The sequence below is a fragment of the Rattus norvegicus genome, chromosome 6 (assembly GCF_021556685.1).
Source record: "Rattus norvegicus strain SHRSP/BbbUtx chromosome 6, alternate assembly SHRSP_T2T, whole genome shotgun sequence".
NCBI classification, from domain to species: domain Eukaryota; kingdom Metazoa; phylum Chordata; class Mammalia; order Rodentia; family Muridae; genus Rattus; species Rattus norvegicus.
In genome coordinates, this window is record NC_141539.1 from 14,537,745 (window position 1) to 14,552,500 (window position 14,756).

At 48.1% G+C, this 14,756-nt stretch overlaps 1 protein-coding gene across 3 annotated transcripts in view; it reads right to left on the bottom strand.

Annotated features, from left to right (window-relative positions):
• The window catches only part of Prkce (protein kinase C, epsilon), a 489,745-nt gene that overhangs the window by 357,001 nt on the left and 117,988 nt on the right, over positions 1-14,756 (bottom strand).

Below are 14,756 nucleotides of genomic sequence, written 5' to 3' on the forward strand. Positions count from 1 at the left end.
TCTTGCTCCCTCTTGTTCTCTCTTGCTCTTCCCCTCTCCCCCCATTGTCCCCTCTCTCCCATTCCCTTCCCCCTTCTCTCCAAGTACTCATGGCCGGCCTCTACTCAACTCCTCTCCTCCTCTCCTCTTCTATTTCTCTACTCTCTCTCTTCCTCTGCCCTACCTCCCTCTTAACTCCCCTCCCCGTACTCTGAATAAACTCAATTCTATACTAAAAACAAATAAAACAAAAACAAACAAACAAAAACCCCTTGCAATGAGAGGTGACAAATGTAGTCTAAAATGTAGAGAGATGTCAATTCACAGTCAAGGCACAGCAAAGGAAAGCCACAGTCATTGACCTAGGGCCTGGCTCTGTTTCCCAAATAGCACTGCTCAGCTGTGCTCTTCTGTTCCTAGAAGCAGAATCAACAATAAAGGAATGTGTCGAAGCCTTGGGGGGGGGGAGCGTGTGTGTGAGCACACACACTTGGCGGTGAGTGAGGATGACTGACTGTATGTGCATGTGAGAGGATGTGTACATGTGTGTGAGTGTGTCTATATGAGTGTGTGAGTATGAGTGCACATGTATGTGTATGGGTGTGAGTGTGTCTATATGAGTGTATGTGTCTGTAATCTTGTGTGTGTGTGTGTAAGTATGTGTATATGAGTGTGTATTGAGTATGTGAGTGTATGTGAAGGTGTGTATGCATGAGTGTGTATGTGAATGTGTGTGTGTGTGTGTGTGTGTGTGTGTGTGTGTGTGACAATGCAGCTGTTCTTTTACATTAAAAGGCTAACCATGGGGCAGCAACTCAGGACTATGCCTCCAAGGGAACTGGCACTCTTACCACAGCTAATGAAAACCTCGAGCATTTGCCCTTTGCCACCAGAACACAAAGAAGGTTTTGACATGGCTGTGTGTAAAGGAGGTGGAAGTCGATCCAGCACTCAGAGCTTCCACTGAAAATAAACAAACAGCCCCAGCCTGGCTGGGGTGGGGTGGAGGAGACCAGGACTGCCAAGCACTGGCCTGCGAGCACGGTGCCCAAGGGGCCAGCCACGCACTATTTATATTGTAATCCAATTTGGATGGAGAAGGCACACAAGAATAAATTGATTATCTTGAAACCGTAAGAGCAAAATTCACCAAGACAAAAAGTAACGAGGAGGAAGCACCTGCCCAGGCCACCTGAGGGGTGCTTCTCATGAACTGCTGGGAATCCACTTTGCTTTCTGGACTCAGACAGGAGGAAACTGTGGCTAGGTGAAGGTTTGCCAGAAACCACATTCCAGCTGGTGGGTAGGGGTTTTCAGAGTTTCTTCCCCTTTGCTATTTGCACAAGTACATGTGTGCATGCATGCATACAGGTATGTATGTATGTATGTATGTATGTATGTATGTATAACATGATCAACTATAAACACACACACAGGATCATATGACAAAGAGTTCAGTGCTTCTGAAAAAGAAAAGCCAATACTTCACGGAAAACAAGCATCTCTCCCGACTCTAAGGGTCAAACAAAAGCATGCATTATCCTGCAAACACTGGCTCTCTATCCCAACTCTCACTCATCCCGTCTTCCATGGAGACTAGATTCAACTCTGTCTTTCCACAGCCACAATGGTCACCATTGATCAAACATGCCGTGCGTGCCACAGGCTAGAGTTGCACCATTGAGAACAACTAAGCTGGGACTGAGATAGGGCCTGTCGGCCCATTTACAAGATAAAGAACCAGAGGCTCACAATCCCCAGCAACAAGTCTGTCTACAGTCGGCTTCATTAGATTTCACCGCCTCTAAGAAAGCCCCTACATATGGTCCTCCAAACCGACGTACATTCCAGAGAGTGGCCAGCTAGGCCTGTGACTTCTGGAGGGCTAGTGTCAGAGGATTTAGATGGGAGGACAAGAGGAGACTTGGTGAAGCTTGGTGAAGTCTCTTGAACTGAACTATGGGAGGGATAATTTCTTGACTCAGCTAAAGAGACTATTGAAGACGAATTTAAGGAGAGAAACGCCACCCACCTCGCCAGCTGCCTATGTGAAGATACCACTCTTGGCTGCATCCTTGCCTCTGTGAGTTCCTCATATGGAAAGTAAGAACAGATATAACCGAGAGATTCTCTCCAGCCTCACTGCTGTTCACTCTTGATTCAGAGGAAAGGTATCAGTTATCTAGGGTTTAGAATACTGTTTTTAGGCACAAAGAGAGTTTAGGGAAGGGATGACCAAGTCCTCTTCCAGCCTGTCACCTGTGATCCTTTCCAACAATGAGTTAACATTTATAATAATAATAATAATAATAATAATAATAATAATAATAATAATAATAAATGATGTGATGATGATGATGATGATAACAATACAACCCGGACCTTGTGGCACCATAGCCTCCAATGACCTTGGGAAAGTGTTGAGAAGAACCATGTTTAAATTCCTGAAAGAACAAGGAAATTCATGTGTTCACCAGAGCTGAGACGGTAACGAGACGATCAAGTCTCTGTTGTTTTATTAGTTGGTGCAGAAGTTACATAGGGGCTAGTGGTGAGCAGCCTTAGGCATGAGTGTTTGACCAATAGAAAACAGGGAACACAGGCTTCCCATTTTAAGGTGAAGGAAGGTTATTCAGAGACATAGTAAAACTCTGTATGATCACTCAAGAAAACATAGCTGAAGCTGGCCTCCAGGTTCTGGGTGGGATGCTGGTGTAGTAATACAAGGACACCGCATGCTCTGGCAATTCCTGTAAACTGAACTGTGCCAGCCAAGCTGTTCTCAGTGGCCCAGCAGTGTCCCCAGCTGAGTGGGCTCACAAGTAGAAAAAAATTTTTTCTGGTGGTCCATTTCCTAAAATAGAGACATACTACTTCAACGAAGCAAGCCATGGCACACGACTTTGAGAGAAGGGCATGACCTATGGGGAAAAAGCATCCCAAGGGGATCAGATGTCAGCCCTGCCACCAACCATCTGGGGTTTGGGCATGACTCATTGTTTTTTTTTTTTACCTGTTCCTAGAAAGAGCAAATCAAATTGGAAACATGAGTTATCGCTTTCTGTCCGAGAGCCGATGGCCACCCTGCCCTGATTCAAGGAGCCACAGCCTTTTGGTCAAGACATCAAGTATGACTGGCACAAGTCCTGGCAGGAACCACCTCTCTGTAAGATATACAGGCACAGAGAAACAGGTTCAAAGGCACTGTGAGAATGTAATCAGTGTAATGAACGATGTGGGAAACCTTAAGAATGACTCACTTCTTCGACGGAAGAAAAAACAAGGAGAAGCAAACAGAACAGGAAGAAGGAGGAACGTACAAACAGAATGAAACGTGGAGGGCGGTCCCCAAACCCAGTATCAAGAGCCATCGTCAACATCAGACAGCATTGGATAATAAGTTATCAGACAACCGGGAAAGTCTGCACGCAGATTAAAGATCGGCGATACAAAGGAATCTGTGCCTTTAAAGTGTGAAGATGCCTTTGTGGCTTATGCAGTTTTTGGACATGCCCTTATCTTTTGAGACAGACCCAGATATATTTACAGAAACAATGTGGGCTGTTTGGAACGTCGTTGAAAGCAATCCATTTGGGAGAACCGGTGGCAGGGAGCAGAGATAACCCATGCATTAGTAAGTGCTAACGCCTGAGGGAAATGTAGATTTTGTACTGCTCTGTTTGTATACGCTCAAAACTCCCCATAATAAATCAGGCTTGGTGCTGCATACCTGTGATCCCAGCGTTCGGAAGCGGGTGGCAGGAAGATCTACTGTAAAGCCAGCTTGGGTTACAGACCAAAAACTGTCTCGCAAAAACCAAGGGCTAGAGCTGTGTGTCTCAGGGGTAGAAGCCTTGCCTGGCAGGTGCACGGCCCTGGGTTTGAGTTCAAGAAGAAAACTCTCCAGGGTAAGAGAAGTGAGGGCTGTGACTTGAGTTTTTATGACAGTAAGATAGTTAAAAACAATACTATCCAAAATAATTCACATACTATTGATTGGATTATTAATTGACTTACACTGTAGTTAAATCTTTATTTACTAATGTAAGTTCTTTCCTCCCCAGACTGCCATGAGGCACAGTTAAGGAAGAGTCAGCCAACTGGGAACTTGTTTCTTGATTGTGTCAGGTACACATGAGGTGGCTCATCAGGAGGAACGCTGTAGTAAGAACACTGTGCCCAGCACGCCCATTTATTTATGAAATATTAATGACAGCTATGCACTGAGGTCAGGAGGTGGAGCAACAAAGGTCACATTTTGAGCTCCCACTAGGTGGCAGTGTTGTTTTCTTGCCATTATGCAAATAGAGGGGCAGGCCACTGAGGGGAAACAAGCATCTCTCAAAGACACTTCTGCAGTTCTATCCCATGGCAGTGGGACAGCGGTTAGCCTGAAGAAGCACTGTGCCAACAGGACAGCGCCAGCACTGTTGAGGAAATCCCGTGGAGAGCCTCCATCTCTTGGAAGTGGGTGGGGTTAGATACTAGACACAGAAGGAGGAGGGGAGAAGGGCCATGGAATGAAAGTGGAGGTTGCATCTCAAAGAAGGAACAGCCAGAAGTGAGAACTCTCTAGAAGCCTGAACCATGACTCAACTTTCCACCATTCATGTAACCCGTGGAGATGGAGCCGTCTCTGGAGGGCTTCCCCAGCATTGCTAGTGAGGAAGAAGAAGACTCAAGGCTACTCTGACTTGCTATTTATGTCCAAACCACCTTCCAGAACTATCCAATCCGAGCAATGAACACGCTTGCCTACCTTAAGGCATGAGCGTTTGAAATTGGTCCCATCTCCAGCACCTCTACTTTGATATCTCTGTTGGGCGGTTGCTATCATCGTTTCTCCTTAAACTACCCACAGCTCTATGAGGAAGGGACAAGTGGACCTACTGTGGGATGGATGGTGTCGTGCTGAGGTGTGCGGGGCTCTGCTACGAGCCTGGGTTCCAGTCTTGAGTCCGTCTGAGCTTGATGAGTTTCCCTAACATCTCCAGGACCCGGACTCTCTATCTGAAAACACGGCACTTACGATGTGGAGTTGGTGGTGACACACTGATCATGCAGGGGACCAGGATGCGTCTGGCATGTATTCTAGCCTCAGTTCTGTCCCTCGCAGATGGGTCCCTGTGCAGGCCAGAGTCATCCCTAGGGATTTGTTGATGGTGACAGCATGGAGAAAGAGTGAAGTAAGCAAAGGGGGCTATCCAGTGCTCTCTGGGTTTCTCTAAAACTTAGAAATCACATACTTCCCTGGAACATTCTTCAAATATTTCTTCCAGGGCTTAGTTAATTATGAGTAGGGAGAAATCTAGGTACTGATGACACCCACCTCACACCTGGCAAATCTCTCAGAGGTTTGCCCAATGCCTCTGCTCCTGTCCTGTCCACTTTTAAGACAGTTGAGTACCGCTCTGCTGGTGCACTCGCAACACTACACTCTGTGATACATATTCCGGACCTCAGCTCGATTACTAACTGTGTGTGGCAATCTCATTTCCCAGGTAGGCAGGGGCATAAGGTTCTGAGCGCTTCTGATATTCACCCAGGACCCTTGACACTAAGAAAACGGGTAAGCAAGAGCCACTGTTGGATCCTTCAGGATCTACCATCTATGCCTTCATACAGCTTAATATCAAACAGTCGATTCATACAAAAGGATGTTTGTAAAACATATGTGAGTTTTGAAGCGGAACAGGAAGGATTCCAAGGAGCTGGGCCCCCAACCAGAACCCGAGAAGGCAGCATTAGAGACCCCACCATGCTCATCTCTGCTGCTGGCCTCCTGTCTGCCCTGCCCTGGGCAAGCAGTTCCCTGAATTTGCACTTCTCATTCTCCCAGAGATTTCCTCTGTTTGCTTTGGACTAGAGTGGAATGTGTTCACAGCAAAGGACACCCGTGTGCTTAGCACTACAATGAGGAAACTGAATCCTCAGCCCCCAGAAGTTCTTGGTGCCCATCTCTTTTCTTAGACGCTGGATTCTCCCAACACTGGACCATGAGCTTCCATCTAATACATGGAAGATTTCCACACGAATGCAGGGGATATTAAAACCAGAAGAAACATTGGCGCCAAGGACTAAGAGTTTTCTTGGAGAATTTTGGTTTCAAAAGTGATCTGTCACAAAAGACCCTGAGGTTGGCCTCCTCTGGAAGTTTCTAACAAGCTCTGTAATCACACATGGGCTTCTTTAAATAGGATCTGCATATGACGGAGAAGAATTGAGGGGCAGATCAGGCGGCCGAATGCCACCATTAAAGCCTTGTGTGCGTCTTTATTAAATCATCTGAGTTAATATTTGTAACAGGCAGGCCTTGGTCAAAAAGCAAAAGAGTTCGCAAAGGAGGCCACCTACAGCAAATCCTGAGCTGGAGACTGACGCACTTTTGAGAAGAGGCTGATTTGCTGAAGGGAATGCGAGCCTATCCATCTGTCTGCCTGTGAAGACCCCCTAAAGAAGTAGCTCTTGTAGCCTTGGAAGGCACTGTGCAAGCTGTCAAAGGAAAAAAGCAAGGAACGGTCCTCCCAAGCTGGGAAGTCAACACACCACAGCAGTGCCCAGGCTAGTAGATGCCATCAGCAGTGACCAGGTCAGTAGATACCATCAACAGTGACCAGACCAGTAGATGACATCAACAGTGACCAGGCCAGTAGATGCCATCAGCAGTGACCAGGTCAGTAGATGCCATCAGCAGTGACCAGGTCAGTAGATGCCATCAGCAGTGACCAGGTCAGTAGATACCATCAACAGTGACCAGACCAGTAGATGCCATCAGCAGTGACCAGGCCAGTCAGATGCCATCAACAGTGACCAGGCCAGTAGATACCATCAACAGTGACCAGACCAGTAGATGCCATCAGCAGTGACCAGGCCAGTCAGATGCCATCAACAGTGACCAGGCCAGTAGATGCCATCAGCAGTGACCAGGCCAGTAGATGCCATCAACAGTGACCAGACCAGTAGATGCCATCAGCAGTGACCAGGCCAGTAGATGCCATCAGCAGTGACCAGGCCAGTAGATGCCATCAGCAGTGACCAGGCCAGTAGATGCCATCAGCAGTGACCAGGCCAGTAGATGCCATCAGCAGTGACCAGGCCAGTAGATGCCATCAGCAGTGACCAGGTCAGTAGATGCCATCAACAGTGACCAGGCCAGGAAGATACTGTCAAGAGCAGACCAGTGACATTTTTACTTTAGGGTAACCAACAGCTGCCTGAGGGACCTAAGACACGTGCAGTAGGAGAGAATCCACGCCGGGTGGTGCAAATGTAGCCAACTACCCAGGACCCTGAGTCCATGGGACCGAGGGGAGCACCCATTACTGTGTGTCTCAAAACCTAGTAGAAGTCCTAACCTCATTCTTAATATACCTCACACTTAATATACCAGACAAGAATAGCTCTTACCTCTCAGCACAAGAGCTGACTTCTGCAACAGGTAGACACTATTACAGAGCTCCACGACAGGCTCAAATGCAGAGAGAAAGGACCGTGGGGTGCCTAGCCACAATCCACAATGCAGCCCCTACGGCCTAAGGCTCAGGGGAAATGCCGGAGACGGAATGTGAGAGCCAGGGGACCAGGACCCTCACCTGCTACATAGCGTCCTCTAGATGTGACAGGGAGGCTGTACCCATCAAATCTCTACAATCCGTTGCCAAAGCTGGACCTTCACGACGACAACACCAGTTGATACGCCACAGTAGGAGTGGAAATTCCACAAGGCTCTGTCCCTAGATGAAGAGCTACAGGCAACCAATAACTGCTGAGAAGGGAAGAATCGCTTTTCACCAGAGACAACAGGCTCCCTGTGGTCAGCCCCAGACACCTCTACATAAAAGCAAAGAGACCCAGTAGGTTAAGAGTATGTTCATATGTATATGTGTTCAAATGTACGTTCTGTGTATGGATATATATATATATATATATCAATATATATATGTTTCAAATCAGATATAAATTCAAATGTGTATATATAAGTGTATATATAAATATATATACATATACACATATACACATATATACATATATACACACACATCGTTGAATATGTTATGAATTTGAGAGGGAATTCGGAGGAACACGGAAAGAGTTAGTGAGGATTAAGGGATAGAAAATATGTAAATACAGTTTTAATGTATAGAATTTAAAATTTTCTAATTAAAAATTCTTCCTCCACCCTTTCATGTGCAGGCTACTGACCACCCGTTCTGTCCAGTGGGAAATGGTGATTTCAGCCCCTCCTGGGTCAAAAAGCTGAATTCGTGAGGTACACGCGCTGAAGCTTACAAGGCTTCCAACAATGCCTGACCTTGTGGAAAATGCCAGAAGAATCACTCAAAAAAAAAAAAAAATGGAGAGTTTGAGTAGGGCTCTGTCAGATGTCTCTTCACAGAACGTTCTCTTTTCAGGTGCCGGCTATACATGGAATTCAATCTCTAACTATCCTGGAAGGAGCTCATCTTCTTTTACATGGCAAAATGGATGTCTACTTCCAGGATGTGAGCTATCCCAACCCTGGGCCCATCTGAATTCACGTCTGACATCCCTCCTGTCCTATCCCAGCCTGCTGAGGTCATGTGTGTGCCCGTCGCCCCACACAGACTGATCTGTTTGCTGCGCTGTCCTCACTTTTCTTCATGAAGGGTGACACACATGGATACAGAAGTACTCACTTTCACGGCACCAGCTGAGGAACCACGCCTAGCACACAGCTTATAGGCCATAGTTAAGTCCCTGGTGGGTTAATTCTTAACGAGATCATGTTTCAACATTTAACAATAGACTATGATCTGAGAGATGTGTTGTGTGGCAACTCTACCATTGTTATAAACGTTGTATAATGTGCTCGCACAAACTAACAGTAATAATATCACTAGACGGTGTGATCTTACGGTCTCGCCATGGTTATACAAGCAGCCTGGGCCAGGATGGTAATTTCCTATGGTGTAGCTAATCTCCATGAGTAGAACAGAAAATCCTCATGTTAGAAGAATGAATTCCCACTCCACTGCATCTTCTATGTCCCCGCCCTCGGGGATCTGAACACTGCTCTCTAAAATGAGCAGATGGGTGGGTGCTTATTCAGGAGGGAGACTGGTGAAGAAGTACAGCTAGTGGCCCTGGCCACACTCCTCTGTAAGCTACCCTCATGGAGCCATCAACTGAGGCTGGCTGGAGACAAGAGAGCTACAATGGAATCAGGCTCCCGAACACCCCAGTGACTAGTTAAACTCCGCCATTGCTTAAGTTGAGGCTTAGGCCAAGGCAAGAAAGTGACTAAGAAGAGAATTTCTCTATGGATGCTGCCATAGTCACCAAAACCTCCCAGGAAAGTAAGACCAGATTGAGGCGCCAGCTCCCATGATGCCGTGGCAGAGGAACAAGGCCCAGAACTCGAGCTGATCATCAACACACGGATTCCACACTGTCGTCAGCGTGGCAAGGAGCAAACACCAGGATTAGTGACACTTTAGAGAGGTGTAATTATTGGCTCTGAGGCCAGATTTGAGAGTAAACCCAGCTCTGTGTTTGAGTGGCTGGGCCACTGTCATTTGTCTTCTCCGGGTTTGCCTTTTCTCCAGGGAGTGATGGGCAGCCCTGGGGTCACACCAGCATATGAGCCCTTCCAAGAAACGAGTGCCGACCTTTGATCTTACTCTAACGATGGGGCTGAAGCCCTGGGGCTTGAGTTGAGACCCCCTCCTTGCTGAACTTATATGATTTTACTCATTCATCAGACACTGACTGACTGAAACGTCTGCTATGTGCCAGATCCTTCTATGAACTCAGAGTACTCTGAGGAACAAGGAGAGAGAACACCATCTTTGCCGACCCTACATGCCAGCAGTAAATAAACAAAGCACATGACGTCTTAGACTGTGATCAGCGCAGGAGGAGGAGGACCAGAATGGGAGAAGACCACCGTGGTTTGAAGGAGAGTTTTCAGGACATGGCTAACAGTGGGGTCTTTGGCTCCAAAGCCTTGAAGGGAGAAGAGTCAGATTAGGAGTGATCTCGGATGAGGAAAGAGCTACCATGAAAGCAGGGGACTGCTTGGACAAGAATCCAGTAGAATAGTTTTATTTTAGAAAACAAAGCCACAAAATATGACTGTAGGGTTGGGGGATCTTGGCCCAGCCTTAGAGGTTATTATAAGGTTTTGTGTGTTTCCCTCACACCACAGGATCCCAAGCAGATAAAGAACTCGCCTGAGATGACGCCAGCTGGGACATCAGGGAAAGGTCATAAGGAGACACAGAGACCAGTCGGGAGGCCACTGCAGTGTCACTGAAGGTTGCAGACTGGACTGTGGCATGGGGAGGAGCACTCAGACTCTGGATTCACATCTTTTGTGCTCTGCATCCCAACCTGGAAGCACTTCAGTGCCCCCTTCCTATCCTCCAAGGAGATGTGGCCATGACAATCACACAGAAATGTCTGGGGAAGTCGCTTCGATTTCAAATGTCACAGAAGGCAAGCACAGACACACATCTGTAAGCCCAACACTTAGGAGGAGGAGGCAGGAAGATCTGGGGTTTGGACTCTAACCCCATAGTCTCGTCAAATCAGCCTGTGCTACAGTGAGACCCTGTCTCAAAAAACAAACAAAGAAACAAACATAGAATGCTCCCACACACTCAGGGAAGCACGAATAATTTCTTGCTGGTAGGGGAATTTCATTAGCTTCAAATACTGTTAGCACTGCTGTGAACATCTGCATGGAGTCCATCTCTATACATCTGTCCCATGTGGAGACACACACACACACACACACACACACACACTCTCACATATGCAAGCACACACACACTCACACACTCACACACACTCTCACATACTCATACACACACTCACACACACTTATACACACACTCACACACACTCACACACTCACACACACTCTCACACACTCTCACATACTCATACACACACTCACACACACACATTCTCACATTTGCAAGCACACACACACTCACACACTCACACATACTCTCACATACTCATACACACACACTCACACACTCACACACACACTTATACACACACTCACTCACACACTTACACACACTCTCACGCACACTGTCATGTACATTCACATACTCACACACACACACTCATTCATGCACACTCACACGCACACACACCCTCACACACACACATACACACACAGAGTTAGAGAGACAGAGAAAGACAGAGAGACAGAGAAAGACAGAGAGACAGAGAGACAGAGGCAGACATTCAGACATACATACACCCACAGGGAAACTGCAATAGCCAGACCCCAGCAGGCTGGTTAACATACTTCTTTAACATGAGCAACTTAAGGTCATAAGCCTTTGTTCCTCATGAGTAACTAGGGGTCACGACTCAGACTATGAGAATCAAAGGACCACCATATGAGGTAACAGTGAGTATAGTAACTGCCCCATAGGGTTGTCTCAAAGCACCTTCCTTTTCTTTCCAGTGCTGAGTTCCCGGGACTCACTGCCACCAGACCATCCAGACTTCAGAGTGACCCACGTGTGGAAAACCGTGAAGTGTCCCCATTTCTATTGTTGCTTTACTATCCTGTTTACCATTAGGAAAAACAACTTCCTTTACCACACCCTGCTGGGGCTCTGTCACTGTGCTTCCTCTGGTCAACGTGATACCCTGGACTTGGAGACAGCCTCAGGAATGGGAGGAGCTGGGCCAGGGCCCCAAAGCCCATGGGAAAGGGTGTGCTGGCTCTATGGAACCTGGGTGGACCCCTCTGGGAGGGAGTCAGAGTCAGGGTGACCAGGAAGCCTGGCTGGATTCATTGATTAGGAGGCAGAGCTGGGGTTCGGATGGTTTCAGAAGCCGAGGCCTGTTGACTATTTCCCTGGGCCTGTGACTTAGAAACAGCCTTTGGCTGGATGCCACCTCTCATACTGCCTGTCCTGTAAGGTCACACACAGAGTCATGCCTGCCTCCTCACATTCAGCTCACCCCAGAGGAGAGAAAGCCAAGTGGAAGGGAGGAGGGCGACTCGACACGAAATAGGAAAGAGAAAGAGATGGGAAAACAGAAAAGCTAGGAATGCAGTCACTGAGGCCATGCGGAGCTTGTCTGCACAGTTCCCTCCCCTTCTCCCATGGGCTTTGCACTGTCTTGTGTTCATAACTTAACATGTGTTTTTAAGAAACACCTCCAAAGGGGAAGGCTCAAAGCTCAAAGGCATGATGAGGCCACACTCATTCCGACCAGGCCAAGTCCAATTCTTCTTCATGCGTCTCTGAAGCATGGAGGCCACTTGAAACTCCAACCAGGCAGACAAACTCCTACTTCTTCTAGCCCCATGTCTTTCTAAGAGGGCTACGCTCTAAGGCAGCATACACAGAACAGAGAGCTGGGTGATGACAGATAGCTGTGACATTTGGGCACGGTCATAAAAGATAAGGAGAGTGCCTTTTATGCAGAGCCACCTGAGGCAGACCACAGTGGGGCACAGGACTGTGGTCATCTAAATTTTCTTCTTCCCATCATTTTGAAGCATCGCCCTTCCCAAGGCCAAAGCCCACTTGGGACTAGTTTTTCTCCAGGTTAACTGTGTCAAGAAGCACCCAAGCAGTCAATTCATTTAAGTCTTGATCTGAAGGAGGAGGAGGAGGAGGAGGAGGAGGAGGAGGAGGAGGAGGAGGAGGAGGAGGAGGAGGAGGAAGAGGAGGAAGAGGAGGAGGAAGAAGAGGAGGAGGAGGAGGAGGAGGAGGAGGAAGAGGAAGAAGAAGAGGAGGAAAGTGGGGAAGAGAGAGAGAGAGAGAGAGAGAGAGAGAGAGAGAGAGAGAGAGAGAGATAGATCAGGGGTGCAATAGTGGTTTTTGCCAAATTGACACAAACCTAGACATATCTAGGAAGAGGGATCTTCAATAGAGGAATTGACTCCATCACATTGGCCCGTGAGCATGTCTGTTGATTGCTAACTAATGCAAGAGGGCCCAGCCCACTGTGGGTGGTGTCATCCCTAGGCGGGTAGATCTGAGCTGTATAAGGAAGGGAACCTAAGGGTTGGAAAGATGGCTCAGTGGTTAAAAAGGGGATGGAAGCCAGTATTCATCATCCCTCCATAGTCTCTTTTTCAGTGCCTGCCTCAGTTCTTACCTTGGCTTCCCCTGATGATGGACTATAAACTGTAAGCCAAGTAAACATGCTTCTCTCCCATGTTTCCTTTGGTCAGTGTTTTATCACAACAGGGAAGCAAACTAGCAGAGAGGCTGCTCCTGGGGAAGCAGCAGAGCCCGCTCCATTTGTTAGAAGGCTTTGGCAGTAAGGGAGAGGAACAAACATAGGAGGTATCTCAACCCCTACTCCCAAGGAACTTCATCCTAGCAACCTGGACAGACCTCCCGAGGACAGTGACACAGCCACCGGCTGGCCACAACTGTCAGAGAGCACAGCTGAGCACGGAGAGCAAGGAACCAGAGCAGAGCTGTCTGTAAGACTCTCGCCTTCCAGGAAAGAGCACTGCACCTTATCCCAGAGAGCCTTTCTGGTTTAGCCTCGGACACTACCACAGCCACCTCGCTGTCCCCACTCCATGGGAAAGAGCCAAACCCTAAACACCTAACAAGGAGGAGCTCAAGAGACTGTCACAGAGCAGACACCATTCCAGGTCTTGGTGTGGCTTTGCTCACTATACTGCTCCAGTTCAAGTTGGGGTGTGGTTAAGGTGGGGGTGAGAAGGAATGGGGATGGGAGTAGGGAGTGGGGGAAGCTGGGGTGGAGGTCTGGCGGTGTTGAGACACGTGTTTATTTCAGCTTCTAATCTTATCCCCCAGACTGCTGCCCCCACAGCCACACGACGGCCTTCTCCACACAAAGCTCGTTCTGCAGAGCCACAGGTTGGTCCTATGTAATGTGAGCCCATGCCAGACACTCAACTCAGCCACCAACAAGCTGTGTGCTGCCACTTAACTGTTCCAAGCACAGTCATCAGGTGGTTGTGCTGGGGAAGAGCCAGGCCGAGCACAAAGCCCAGAACAAGGTCAACCACTAGGAAGGCAACTGAGCGAGATAAGGGTGGGACAATAAAAGCTGCAGTTGCCATTCCTGAATTTCTCTCTCACGGTGACCCTTGAACATCCCTCCCCAGTTGCACTACTTCTTTCTTGCTCCAACATTCCCTGCTTTCTTTCCCCTCTGGTACTTTCACTGTCATCTCTGGCTTTCTGAAGAAGAAAGGCCGAGTTAGGTACCACGTCTCTGGGGGCTGCTAGCCCACTTCTGCTACCCAGTAACCGCTTCTACTGACATAAACAAGCTGTGTGGCTTCTCCTGCTCCCAGTTTCCCCTGTTGTCAAACTAGGCAGTCACATCACCAAGTGCTCCTGGGAGACGGGGAGCGCTGAGGAGGGTTTGCCCTTCCTTCACCCACCCACTGGCCATGGTGTGCAGTCAGAACTGGGAACTACAGTTTGATCCTCATGCCACTGACCGAACAAATCACCCAGGAAGTTAGAGCAGCCACACGCATGGCTGCAGGTCTGTCCTCCAAGCCCTAAGCATTCTGTGCAAGTCTTGGGGCCTTAGGGAAATGCTTCTGGTTCTGGACTCTGGAAAGGAAGAAGCACCAGCAATCAGTCATGATGGTGGTATTCCATTCTCACACAACTGCTCAAGCACACACAGAGGCACACACACACACACACACGCACGCACACACATGCACACACAGAGGCACACGCACACACACACGCACACACACACGCATACACACACACACCCCACCCCATATCACTCACACCCCACACATGAAC